Here is a 15,015-nt window from a genome sequence, read left to right on the forward strand (position 1 = left end):
AACTAATACCTAGAGGAGAGATGTGGCCTTACCTCCCAAAGTCAGGCCTAAAAATGACTGCAGAAAACCATTTACTGTCTTTAAGTTTTGTGTTTGTACTTTTTCCCCTGCGTCCTGTGTGTGTGTGATTTCCGAAACTTGTAAGCGTCCCCAGTTTTTTAGAGGTCATTCATATCTCCACCACTAGACAGCATAACAGAACGTTAAGAGCAAGGGACCCAAATGCAGGTCAACACATGTTGGAATACCAGCACTACCCCTTCCTTGCTGACTGACTTGAGTTGTAGCTTATTAGGTGTCATCTGCAGCTTCACGCTTGGTTGCAACAGGAAGGAAGGTGGTACCCATCAAAGAGAGTGCACGTGGTTTGCACACAGTCAGAGCGCAATGGTGGGTGGTTATGACCAATACTAGACAGGTCTATGCATAAGCCGGTATGGTCCCTGGAACCACGGCAACAGCCTCACTCGGAATTCGTTACAAATGCAAACTTTCCAACCCATCCCACTGCCCAGACCTAGTGAATCAACACGGTGGGGGTGGACCCAGCAATCCGTGTTTTAGCAAGCCCTCCAAGTGATTTGGATGCAAGCTAAAGCTTGAAAACCAATGGCCCATAACAATTCCAGTTAAATAAGAAGCCACTCCATTTTAAGGACCTCCAAAACAGATGCTTCGAGCTCCCTTGGCAACTTGTTCTAATGTTTAGCCGCTCTTTGGTCAGGAACTTCTTATTTTCCAATATGTATGTGAGGTGCTTTGAGACCCTTAGAGGGAAACTGTAATATGAAGACAAATGCGATTACTATATTACCTATTTATCCCCAAGTTGAAGCCTGTTAGTAATATTTAGCTCTTCCAGACTCTACCTTGGTCAACTCCCCTTAGAGCAATACTTAAAGCAACTCCTTTCTCTTTTTAATGTTATTGTTTTCCCCTTCCTTCCATTTACTACCTGGGCTTATTTATTTATTTATTTGCTATTAAATCTTCTCTGAGATTGAACTTCCATTTGCTTTCTCACATGCCCATTCCGGTAACTACTCACTGTATTTCCTTCAGTGGCTTTGTCTCTAAGCCCTTGTAAGTAAATATTACAAATGGCTTGTGTCCCATATAAAACTGATAAGCAACAAGTAATTGTTTATGGATCCGAATACACTTTTTATATCTACAAGAGTAAAAGAAATTAAATCTCTCTCTCCATCTTTCTGCCCGAAATACCATGCTCCTTTAGTGTTGTGCCATGAAAGGACAACTATTTGTCCTTGAAATAATGTTTGGCAAGTACAAAAAAGCTACAGGAGGGAAGAGATCCTAAGGAATATTATTCTCAGTCTTTCCCTCTAACAGCTTTCTGTGTTTTTCCTTCACAGCACAAAACCATTGCCCTCTTCCTGTTGTTTCTCTTTACAGAGAACATTGACCTGCTGCAGAAAAAACTGGCCCCTAAAGCATTTGTTCATCATAGGAAGTAATGGAGCAAGACAGCCACGGCATGAAGTGGGAAATCTGGAAATGTATCCCCCCCGCCATTGCATTTCCCCTTCCCCATTTTGTCTTTGCCTTGGTTTATAATTTAATTTCTTTCCCCAAGATGAATCGCTTGCGTATTTCAGTTAGGATTTTATAAGTATGTCTCCACACCCTACACATGGCAACTGCCAGAATTCCTTCTGTAGTGCTATATAAACAGGCTGGAGCCACAGGGTGGGCAAGAAGCTACAGGTTAACGTCTCTAAAGCCGGTTATGTGAACACCATTTCTTAGCCCAAGTTCCCTCTTCCCCCACTGCCCTTTCCATGCTCCAAAGGCAGGGAGGATTTGGCAGTTCTGTTGCACTGTGGTCATCTGTTCTTCAAACCATACGATTACTTCTAAGTTGATTTATCTCAGCACCCGCTAAGCTTGGTTCTGAAGCCTACTATTTTCATTAATATTTACGTATCCCAGGGTTTCCATTCTAATATCCAAGTTGACGATGTTGTGATCTATTTTGTGCAGTATGGCATATACTATCTCGAATTATTGTTTGTGCCACCATCGTTAAAGGCAGTTTAGTGTCGTTGTCAGAAGCCTCAGAATTCATGGGTTTTTAACAGCTATAAAAACACATGTATATTCCATAATGACAAAGCTGCCCACGGGAAGTGAATCTTTGTGGAAAGGGAGAGAGACCTTGCTTACTGTTTCAACAAACCCCAAACACTATTGTTTTCAAGGCATTTTGCTTTTTTTTCCCTTGCCCATCAAAAATGAAAAATGCTTTAATTTAATTTCTTAAAAGAAATATGAGAAGTAGTGTAGTTATTACTAGCTCCTTTGCTAGATTTTTTTTTAGTCATTTCATTTTAAAAAAGGATTGTTGCCTCTCTGGAATAAAATTATACTTGCATAAAAATTTGTCACATTCTTAGTGTGCGTTCATTTTGCCTGCATTTTAATCTGCACTGAATGCTGCCTGTAAATCTGTATCAGCAGACATGCTTTTGTCTGCTAAGTTCATGCTTTTGTGTGGGTTCTTTTCCTGAGCCCTGATCATTGTTTTGGTCATAGAAAGTTAAATGTCTATTTTCTTAATCTGTGTTAATTTTTGGATAATTAGTATAAGGAATTTATTAATATGTGTAAATGCAAATGTAGCCCCAAAGTTAGTAATTAAAAAGCCTTTGAGACGGCAAATTTAACTCTGTCAAATGACAAAATAATAGACAATTAAGGATCACAGATATTCTCGGTTCTCTTGGTCATGTAGCCCACCCTTTCAATCTTTCCTGTGCCTCTGGATTGACTCTTTCATTATTCCCTCATTTATCTATCACTGCATTGTCCCTAATCACCAAACAATGCTCGTATCTACCTAATTACTTATTCTTTTGAGGACTGTATGGGTATAGGTATTGTTTCTGTGCATGTATATTTCTACATGGATAAGAGAGATGTCTGTAGAAAATGAACATTGAGAGATAGAAAGGATCTTTGATCTGCATTTCTTGTCTGTAGCTTTTTAAATTTTATTTTATTTTATTATTATTATTTTTTTAACATTTATTTACTTTTGAGACAGAGAGAGACAGAGCATGAACGGGGGAGGGGCAGAGAGAGAGGGAGACACAAAATTGGAAGCAAGCTCCAGGCTCTGAGCCATCAGCCCAGAGCCGGACGCGGGGCTCGAACTCACAGACCGTGAGATCGTGACCTGAGCTGAAGTCGGCTGCTTAACCGACTGAGCCACCCAGGCGCCCCTTTAAATTTTATTTTAATGCCAGCATAGTTAACCTACAGAGTTGGGTGGGTCACAAAAGGTAAATGACTTTTTAATAGGTGGAAATGAGCACCCCCTTTACAATTCTATTGTATGTGTAATTTACGCATAACTGTGCCTATATCATCATGGAATAGTGGGATATTTGTTATGGATTTTAAAAAATGGCTGTATAACTGTGGACAAATCACATACTATATGTGACCCTACTTCCTTATTTGTAAAAGGTGATGCGATTATCGATGTTGCCTTCCGTTCAGGATTCCTGCAAAACTCATGATTTCAAATACTGTCCTTGCTTTGTACTTACAATTCTACAATTTTAGCTTTGAATTCACTCTTCGCTTCTAAATATATATACATACATTTATATGTACTTAACATATATTTTATACAGTAGCTTCACTGATGTATAAATTTCATACCCCGAAAATCAGCAATTTTAAGTGTGCTATTCCTTAAGTTTTAACAAATGTATGCATTTGGATAACTACTACCACAATTAAGTTCACTCCATTTTATTGATGAGTAACATTCCTTTATTCCTTTATTAAACACACTTATTTTGTTGATTCACAGTTTGTTAGTAATGTTGTTATAAACATTATATCCATACCTTTGTATGGATATATTTTCATTTCTCTTAGGTAAATAAATACCTAAGAGAAGGGTTGCGAGGTCAAATGTTTAACTTTATAGGAAGTTGTATGTATGTATGTTTAACTTTATAGGAAATTGCTCAGCAGTTTTCCAAAGTAATGGCACCATTTTGCATTACTACAAGCATTGTATACAATTCCTGGTTCTCTAAAACCTAACCAACACTAGGTGGTGTCAGTCTTTTCAATTTTCCCTAGGCTAGTAGGAGTGGGTGGTGTTATCTTCTTAGTGGGTTAAATTTGCATTCTCTTAACTATTGCCTATTTTAAATACGTCTTCATGTGCTTGTTTACCAACACCTATCTTTTTTGGCCAAATGCTATTCAAATCTTTTGCCCATTTTTTTCCTATGAGGTGTTCTTATTATTATTGAGTTTTAAGTGTGCTTTTTATATTTTTTGTTTCTTATATTATGTCCTCAATCCCTGGTACACTCACTTATTATCCTAATAGATTTATGGTAGTTCTCACAGGATTTTCTGCATAAAATATCATGTTTTCTATTAATACAAAGTTTTATTTCTTTCTTTATTGCATTATACATGCACTTTCTTTGTTTCTTTTCCCTTCATGTGGAAGTTAAGGCCAGCATGTTGAACAGAAATTGTATGAATGAGCATCTTGCTTTGTTTCCAATCTTAAGGGGGAAAACTTTAATCTTTTACCATTAAGTATGATAGCTGTAGGTTTTTAAATAAAAGATATCAGGTTAAGGCATTTTTCTTTCTCTTTTTGGGTTGTGGAAAGTTTTTTTTTTTTTTTAATCATAAATGGGTATTTAGTATTCTTAAATGCTTTTTCCCCATCTAGCCAGATCATATTATTTTCCATTTTTAGTCTGCCAATATGTTAAGTAATATTGTTTGATTTTCAAATCATAAGCCAAACTTGCATTTCTGGCATAAAAGCCACCTGGCCACAATGCATTATCATTCTTATATATTGCTGGATTTGAATACTAAAATTTCATTTTAGGATTTGTGTCTGTGCTCACAAAAATATTAGTCTATAGTTTCCTTTCTTTGTAAATTCTTCATTTTTCATATTAGAAATATTTGGTATCAGTATTTCTTCCACTTCTATTTCCTGGAAGTTTATGTACAATTTGTTTTAGTTCTTCTTTAAACATTTGGTAGAATTCACCAGTGAAGCTAGCTCTACCTAGAATTTCCTTTCAGGAAGGTTTTAAATATGAATTAAATTTTTTCTTCAATAAATATAAGGCCAGTCATGTTACCTATTCTTTCTCAAATGAGCTTTGGCAGTTCATATTTTTCAAGAAATTTGTCCATTTCACTTAAGTCATTGAATGTACTGGTGTAACATTGTTCACAGTATTTCCTTATTACATTTTTAGTTTCTTGAGTATGCAGTGATATTTCTGATAGTGATCATTTGTGTCTTTCTTTTTCTTCTCAGTCCAGAGGTTTCTTATTTTTGTTACCTTCTAAAAGAGCTAGTTTTTGTTTTCTGGGTTTTAGTCTATTGCTCTTCTGTTTTCCAGTTCATTGACTTCTCTTACTTGTATTATTACCTTATTCTACACTTATGATTAATTTGCCCTTCTGTTCCTAGGTTTTTATGGGAGATGCTTAGACAATTTACTTGAGGCATTTCTTCTTTTTTAATCTGAGCATTTAATGCTATAAATTCTGCATAAGGACTGTTGTCATATCCCATAAATTTTGACACACTGAGTTTTAATTTTTATTCTGGTCAAATCATTTCCAGTTTCTTTTGTAATTTCTTCTTTGACCCATGACTTATCCACTAATGTGTTATTTAGTTTCAAAATGGGGCACCTGGGGAACTCAGTCTATTAAGCATCTGACTCTTGGTTTCAGCTCAGGTCAAGATCTCATGGTTTGTGGGTTTGAGCCCTGTGTTGGGCTGTACAAAGACAGAACAGAGCCTGCTTGGAGTCCTCTCTCTCCCTCTCTCTTTGCCCCTCTCCTGCTTGCATGTTCCCTCCTCTCCCCTCAAAATAAATAAATAAACTTAAAAAAATATTTGGGAAATTTTCAGATAGATTTATTTAATTGCTCTCTAATTTATTTGATTTCTAGTTTAATATACTTTGTATGTTTTCAACATTTTTTTAAATTTATTGAGCTATTGAGACCATAACATAGTCTATCATGTTCAACATTCCATGTGCACTTGGAAAGATTATATATTCTATTATTACTAGTAGTGAAATGTTTTATAAATATCAGTTAGTTCAAGTGCTGAATCTTGGCTGTGGTGGTGATTCCACAAAGCTACACACCTGATAAAATTGCATAGAACTCCATACAGACAAACACACAAAGGAATGTAAAACTGAATGGGCTCTGTGGACTGTACTAATGTCAGCTTCCTGGTTTGGGTGGTACACTATAGTTACGCAAGGTGCTAACTTTGCAGGAGGTGGCATAAAGAGTGCACAAGACCTCCCTGTATGTTTTATTTTTTACAGCCTCTTGTGTATCTATAATTACTTATAAACAAAACATTTTAGAGATGCGTAACACCAAATGGAGAAAAATATCTCAAAGTATCATCCAACATATTACTTATTAATCACAAAGGAGATAAAGTATCTTCCCAGTGAAAAATCTGGTGGCTGATTAAAACCTAACATGACCCACTGTGAATCAAACTGATATCATGAATCCCCTGATATAATGTAATGAGAAGTAGAGAGTATTATCTATGTAATAGTTTGTCAAAAATGTTTAACCTGAATCTAATCATGAAGAAACAACCAGGCAAATCTAGATTATAGGACTATCTAATGAAAACATTCCTGAAATCTTCAAAAATTTTATTATCATAAGACATTAAAAACAGTAGGGAGGGGCGCCTGGGTTGCTCAGTCGGTTAAGCGTCTGACTTCAGCTCAGGTCATGATCTCACAGTCTGTGAGTTCGAGCCCCGTGTCAGGCTCTGTGCTGACAGTGCAGAGCCTGCAGCCTGTTTCGGATTCTGTGTCTGCCTCTCTCTCTGACCTTCCCCCATTCATGCTCTGTCTCTCTGTCTCAAAAAAAATAAATAAACCTTAAAAACAAAACAAAACAAAAAAATACACATACTACTAATGCAATGTGTGATCATTGATTAGATTTAAAAAATAAAAAACCCAGCTGTAAAGGACATTGTGGGGACAATGAAGGAGCTTTGAATATGTGCTATATCTTAGATATTAGAGTGTCAATGTTGAGTTTCTTATGTGTGACAGTGCTACTCAGATTAAGCAGGAGAATATCTTTTTCTCAAGAGATACTCTTTGGAGTATTTAGGCATAAAGTATCATGATGTTTGAAACTTACTTTAATATGGTTCAGAGAACCATGTATATACAAATGTATTTGTGTGAGTGTGTGTGTGTGTGTGTGTGTGTGTGTGTGTGTGTGTTGGGAGAAGCAAAATGTGTTTTAGAATATGGGTATAATAATTTCTACTGTGCTGACTCATGGAATTATCCTAAGAGTTACAGATTACTTGGTAGAATTCAAAATACTATATAAATGGTAGTAATTAATACTAAATGAAGGTGTTATTATCAAGTGCATATACTTGCAGAATTGCTACTTAATGCATGACCAATAGGCCTGAAGCATCAGCTAAACTGGGAGCTTGTGAGAAATGTAGACTCACAGGCCTTACCGCTAACAATGGAATAAGAATCTTCATTTTAGCAGGCTCCCTGGGTAGTTTGGGTACATGTTAAAATTTGAGAATCACTGCTTTAAAGCTTCAGAGTGATTAGTTTGTGCCTAGCACTGTACCGTGCATATAATGGTACCTGATAAACATTTGGAGAATTTGGGGATGAGTTTGAGGTAAGATGAAAAGCAGAGGCAAAGCCGCAGAGGGAGAAGGAGCATGTTTCCTGTATTGGGGAAACAGCAAGAAACCACTGGGCCAGTTTGAAGTCCCCATTCTGGTGTGTGAGGCTGGGAGGTCAGGGGAGCACCTTGACTTCTAGATCACATGATTCTAACTCTGGAGATCAAAGCAGCGTTTTTCAGGGGAATTGATCCCCTGGTGCTGTGCAGTGGGGGAAGTGGATAAACTGGACACGTTCTTCTAACTCAGTAAGTATCTTCTTTCTAACGTGAACTAGACTTCATGGTGACAGGTCAATTAAAGGAAGAGAAGGGTTTTCCCTTCAGTAGGAACTGGGCACCAGAAAAGAGCATCTTGAAGATTTCTGTTGGAATTGGGCCCCTTAACCTCCATTCTCCCCCCTGGTAATGAGTGATCATATCCGCCTCATCATCTGTACTCTTGCTGAGACTTTCAGGCAAGGTGCTGTGTTCTCTGCCCACCAAGAGTGGCTTCCAGCAAGAAATCAACCAACTGAACTCTGAGGAATCTTAGTGATTCAGGATTTTTTTTAATGTTTGGAGCTTATCCTCATTTAACAGGAGTCCTTTCACTATAATCAAATAGTCTTTGCTTCCTAAACCTCTGCCTTTACCAGGTTGATTTTTAGATCCCCACTTTCCATTCCTTTCTAACCAATTCCCTTTTCGTTCAAGTCATTCAGAACTGGCTTTTGAGGCTTGCAACCAAAAAGGCCTCACTGAGACAGTGGGAATCCTGGAAAGCCTCAACCAGTGTTCCAGTTTGGACTAACTATAAAAACTGGACTCATTGGGACCACTCCTTACAGGCCACTAACAAGTCTTTGTGGTCACTTCTTATCCTCTATAATTTATTCTCCACACAGCAACCAGAGTGAACTTGTAAAAACATGAACCAGATTATGTCATTCTTTTATTTAAAATCCTCCAATGGCTGCTTGTTTTGTTTAGAGTAAATTCCAAGTTTGTACCTTGGCTCCAGCTCCCCCACCTACTGCTTTTCCAGTTGCTCTCCCTGATATGCTGCAGCCATATTGGCTTTCTTTCCCATTCTAGAACATTCCAGGCTCAATTTTTTGTTTGGATTTTTACACCAGCTGACTGCTTTGCCTAGAATATTCTGATACATGGCTTCCTCCTTCTCATCATTTAGGGCTTAGTACAAAGTTCTGCTTCTCTTAGAGGCCTTTGCTGACCACCCTAAGTTATTCTTCCTCTCAGTTACAATAGACTGTTTTATTTTCTTCATGGAATTGTTGCTTTATAAAGCAGGAGCGTCAAACTATGGACTCGTGGCCTATTTGATCCGCTTCTTGTTTTTATAAATAAAGTTTTACTGGAACACGGCCACACCCACTTGTCTGTATATGGCTGACTCAGCACAGTGGCAGAGCTGAATAGTTGTAACACACAGTCCTACAACACCTAAAATATGTACTTTCTAGCTTTTTACAGAACATTTTTGCCAACCCCCAATCTAAAATGTTAAAAGTATTTTTTTCTTACTTGTTTGTTCGTCTAGTGTTTCTTTTTCCCCATGAGAATGTAAGTTCCACAAAGGCACAGACTTTTTCTGTGTTATTCACCACAGAATCCCCAAAACTTAGAACTATGCCTGGCTCATAATAAGATGGATCAATAAACACTCATTAAAAGGGAGGAAGAGAACAAAGGGGGCAAAGGGGGAGAGATGGGGGGAATGAAGCATCAGGAGAGGCCAGTGTAGAATTTATGGCTAATTGAGTGGGGCCTCAACTCAGATTAAAAGCAGATTGGAGGTGAGAGAGACTGGAGGATCTTTGAGGAGTCAGTCAAAGAAGGCCGCTCTGGGAACAGATGGATTTTAGGGGAGTATCTCCTAGTGAGGTCCGAAAGGTCTTTCCAGTACGCTGGACTACGTCTCTGTCTATTTAGCCTCACTCTGTGTGGAGTTTATGGCCTCAGACTCCCTCCCAGCTGAATAGGAAGCAGTTGTCATTATCCTTAGGATGACTGGCCTGTGGGGTCCTGCACTTGTGAGGGCAAAGGGAGGAGAGGTATAGGATTCCCAGGCTGTATCACAGAAAGCACCCCAGCCTGGGATGGTAGCATTTAGCAGGGATACTCCAAACTGAGCTGTCTCGGCGTCGGCCTCCTCCTCTCTAAGAAGGGAATACTTCCAGATATTGAGGCAGAGAATTGGGGTTGCCATAGAAATGACCTCATCTTTCAGAATCAGAGAAATCATTGATTTGTAGACTTACCCTGAATCACTTTAAGAATAAAGTGGGGAGGGGGGCACTGGGTGGCTCAGTTCATTAAGCTGGCTCTTGACTTTTGGCTGGGGTCATGATCTCATGGTTTGTGTGTTCAAGCCCCTTATCGGGTGCTGTGCTGATGGCAAGAAGTCTGTTTGGGATTCTGTCTTCCTCTCTCTCTGCCCTTTCCCTGCTTGCTCTCTATCTCTCTTTCAATATAAATAAAAATAAACTTTTAAAAAAAGAGTGAAGTGGGGGGGGGGGGAATGTGAGCAATTGTTGTTGTTGCTATAATTATGCCAAAGCCACAGGTGTAAACTGAGATAGTTCCAGGAAAAGTGGGACATATGATCCTCTACAGAATAAAAAATGAAAAAAGCAAATACTTGTATATTGCTTACCATATGCCAGGCATTGTGCCACGCACATTGCATATACTGACTTTTTAAGTCCTCACAATAGCCATGTGAAGTGGGGGCTATTATTGTTCCCATTTTATAGATGGATAAATTGAGGCACAGAGGTGTAATTTTCACTAGGCCACACAACCAGTACGTGAGAGTCAGGAGGCAAACTTAGGCCACCTGACTGCAGAGTCTACCCTCCCGGCCATAGGCCTGCACAGAAAGTGGACGTAGTGGGGATGCCCAGGAGCAGCTGCCTTCTGGAAACTCCTAGGAGCAGAACCAGCTCTTATCTCCTCTCTCTTCCACAGCTTGTGGAGCCAGAAGAGACTCAATGGCTGATTTCAAGCTCACTTCCGCTCCTTTGTCAGCGTCCTTGCTCTTTGAACCCTAGGCCCCTAGGCTCCCTTTGCCCTACCTGGTCACACAAACACATACTCAGGGTGGAAAGTTACCTGCAAGCAGGGTATGGCTGGGCCAGAGGGACAGCCTAGTGGCCAGATGGAGAATGGGTTCCTGGGAGTCAGGACTAGGGCAGAGAGATAGGAGGTTGGAAATTTGGAGAGACTGAGAACAAAGGGCAAAGTCCAGCTATGGGTAGAGAAGCATTGCAGTATTAGTTTGCCAGCGTTGCCATAATTAACAAGGTATTGCAAACAGAGTGGCTTAAACAACTGAAATCTGTTGTTTCACAGTCTGGAGGCTGGATGTCCAAGATCAAGGTGTTGGCAGGTTTGGTTCTTTCTGAGAGCCGTGGAGAGTCTGTTCCATGCCTCTCCTTGCTCCCACTGGTTCGCTGGCCATCTTTGGCATTTCTTGGCTTGTAGATGCATCACCCTGATGTTTGTCTTCATGTCCACATGGTGTTCTCTCTGTAGGTGTGTCTGTGTTCAAATTTCCCCTTTTTATGAGAACAAAGGCATATTGGATTAGGGCCCACCCTACTCCTGTATGACCTCATCTTAACTTGATCATCTGCAAAGACCCTATTTTCAAGTAAGGCTACAGGGACAGGTTCTGGGGTTAGGACTTCAACATCTTTCAGGGGGACACAATGCAATCCATAACAATTACTATAATTACTAAGAGTTTGGGATCCGGTGGAAATAGTGTTGGAAGAAGAATAGCTGGAAATAAAGAAGGAAGGTCTAGCTGCAAACAATCTGGAGGCATTTGTTGTTGACCTTTAGGTGTTTGTGTTGTGCTGGCTTAAAGGCCAGAGGCAGGGCAGAGAGCAGTGGGCCATGGCAGCCCAACTGTCCCAAAAACCAGATGAGAATAATTGAACCCCACATCCCTTTTTGCCTCCTATTTCCCTCTTACCCTGGTCCTATGCAGAAATCATTCACAGCTCAGCACAGTCTTCTTTTTAAAGATTATAAATGACTGTGTATGTCTAGAGTTTAATTTTGTATCCGTTTTTATTCATGAATCACATTTCTGCAAAGACATTAATCCTCACTCATTACTAAGTGCACTGTCAGCTTGATAATTCACCAATGTGTTTTTGTGCATTATGTTAGAACAAATAAGCTTCTTAATAGGCTTAAATGGCATTCTTTCCTTAAAAATTTCTTACCTAAATAAAAACATATGATTGAGGGATTCATAAGGCATATCTGATCACCTCTTTAGTCTCTCTCTTGTTCTCTCGAAGTCTAATTCGACATGTGGGTTGGACTTGAGCATGCTGGTTACATAAGGAAGGAGCCCAAACTCAAAGGAGGCCTCTAAGGATAAAGCCATCTGGATCTTCAGTTTCAAATGGCCACCGCTGGATACTGGGCTTCCATATTTGTTGGTACCTTTGGAATTTGATGACTGAAAGAAATCCCTCCTCTCCCTTCTGCTGCCACCACTTCTACCCCCATACCTGAGCTGGGTTGGACAGTTAGGCATATCCTTAGGTGTAGGCAAAAATGGAGACAAGGAGCCTAGTTTTCCATTTTTAGGAAGCCAAACCTGTTGGTAATGTTTATGTTTTCTCCCTTTGCTTTTATATATAGAAACACTAGAAAGCTTACCTTGGACTGATTTGAAGTACATTTTTCTCTAGTAGATTATTATATGAATTAAATTATCAGAGGTGCATACAAATACTTATACACTGTTACAAAGAAGATTTTTAAGGATATTTTTAAATAGTATCCTAAAAGGATATTTTGTTTTAGGATTTTTTTATAGTAAAAAAACTGGGAATAGCCTCAATGTCCAACAATAGAAGAATTAAGAATATGATGATATACTACATAATGATGTAACATGTGTTCAAATTATATTAAGTGGGGGAAAAGATTAAAATAGTATACACATCACAATCTTGCTTTTGTAAAAAGTGATATATCTGACTATATACATTTAAAGCAAAATATTGATGGTGATTAGTGCTTGAAGAACATTGTTTTCATTTTCTTCTTTGTGCTTTTCTGGATTCTATAATGAACATACATTACCATTAGAATACAAAAATCGTGATTAAAAACTTTTAAAAAACATGATAAGAGCCTTTATAGGGACACTGGCTTCCTCCCTCTGAACTGAAATGAATTCCTCCAGCCCCTATGCTTCCTCCTGTCTGAATTGTGTTAACAGCAGAAAGACTTGCACAGGCTCTGACTCAGAGATGGTTTTGTTGCAAATCAGCTAGTTTAAGTGAAAGTAATTTATTGTAGAACAGATACAAAGGAGGACATCTTCTAGGAGTTCATTGACAAGAGTCCTTGGGCTTTTCTTTACTGCTCTTTCAATATCTTGAGTCAGTATCCAACCTCCTCTGTGTCTGTTTATTAGTTTAAATTCTTGAAAAAGTCAGTCTAGATTGCTCTTTGGCCATGCAATGGATTCACTCCACCTGTGTTGGTGTTCAGTCTGGTCCATCAGCTATGGCTGGCTGGGTGGGTTTAAAGCAACAGATGTTATAGGGTCTGGAAAATTAGGAAGGTCTGTATCTCTGAGCTAGATCATATCTTGCTTCCTTTCATCTCAAGTAAGATGGAAAATTCAGGACAGCAAGAAATGAGCCAAAAGAATCACATGTGCCCTATGTTCCCTATCAATTTCAACCTCCAAAAAATATATAGGTTAACACCTATATATCCTATTGCCCTGCTGCTTTTAATCCTCTGTCTCATGTGGGAATGTTCACAGGTCCTTAGACTTGGGCTCACTGCCTGGTCAGTGATTGGTAGCAAACCACCAAAAAGCTTTCTTGGTGTTAGAGTTGAGTTTCTGCATTCTTACTGGACCATTCCCATTCCAAGAAAAAAGGAAGAGAGTGTTGTTCTTTATATGATCCTCTTAAGGGCATGATTCTGAGAAGGTATAAAATTTAATTACAACCCCCCCTTCCCACCACCGCCATGAAAAAGCATTACAATATTCTTTTTCTTTATTTGGGGTGTAAAGAGATGAGTTTCTCTCTAAATACATTAGAAAATTATGCAAAAAACCCACACAGAAATGAAACACAGGACTCAAAAAGGAATTTTCACATATTAGTCTTTCTCCATTTGTGCAGAAAACTGGGGATGTTTCAGGAAGATAGGCAATCACGGTGAACTCTTGTTCTGAAGAGCTGTGGTTATCTAGCAATTCCAAGAAGAGAAATATTTGTCCCATATCTGGTTTTCAGAGACCCTGATGTTCTTTGGGGACTCTGTCAAGGCTTTTCTTATAACAGGGAGTTCTCTTTTTTAGCTTAGGAGGATGAATGGTGCAAGTTCAGCCAAGAGAGCTGTGCTTCCGTCTTCTCTGGCTACTGCAGCTGACCACTACTTCCCCAACTCATCCAATGTCTGACAGTTGTACAATATAACTTTGGATTATATTTTGTCTTGTATTGTTCTTGAAAATTCTGGAAGTTGGGGTGCCTGGGTGGCTCAGTCGGTTGAGCGTCCGACTTCAGCTCGGGTCATGATCTCACAGTCTGTGAGTTAGAGCCCCGCGTCGGACTCTGTGCTGACAGCTCAAAGCCCAGGGCCTGTTTCAGATTCTGTGTCTCCCTCTCTCTGACCCTCCCCTGTTCATGCTCTGTCTCTCTCTGTCTCAAAAATAAATAAATGTTAAAAAAAATTAAAAAAAAAAAAAAAAAGAAAGTTCTGGAAGTCACCTAATGTCTGCTAGATTTTCAGTATCTTCTGGCAGAAACCATGTTGTGTCATTTAAAGAAGAAAATATTCCTCATGGTTTGTAACAGAGTTCTGGACACAGCGGTCCTCAACTAAATAGGATATTAGTGAAATTCAGCTTTACATCAGCAGGTTAAAGTAGTTATTAAGCAGCATGAAATGTACATAAAATGTATCTTTTAACCTTTTGAAAACTCTTATGTCTATCACTCTGCCAAAACTAAAAAGTGTTTTTTCCTAACTTGAACAACCCAAGACAACCTACCCGTTTGCTATGCAGTAAATATATCAACTTGTGATGAGTTCACCGACATTTATTTAGGCAAAACAAACAAACAAATGCATAAAAATAATAACAACCCAACTTCTAGCCAAGCATCTCTTAAATCACCACAGCTCACAAGAACTGCAAAGATTAAAAACATTGACACTAAACAATAATACTTTCTTGGCTGACATGGAAATGTCTAC

This window comes from Neofelis nebulosa, chromosome 11, assembly GCF_028018385.1.
Source record: "Neofelis nebulosa isolate mNeoNeb1 chromosome 11, mNeoNeb1.pri, whole genome shotgun sequence".
Lineage (NCBI taxonomy): Eukaryota > Metazoa > Chordata > Mammalia > Carnivora > Felidae > Neofelis > Neofelis nebulosa.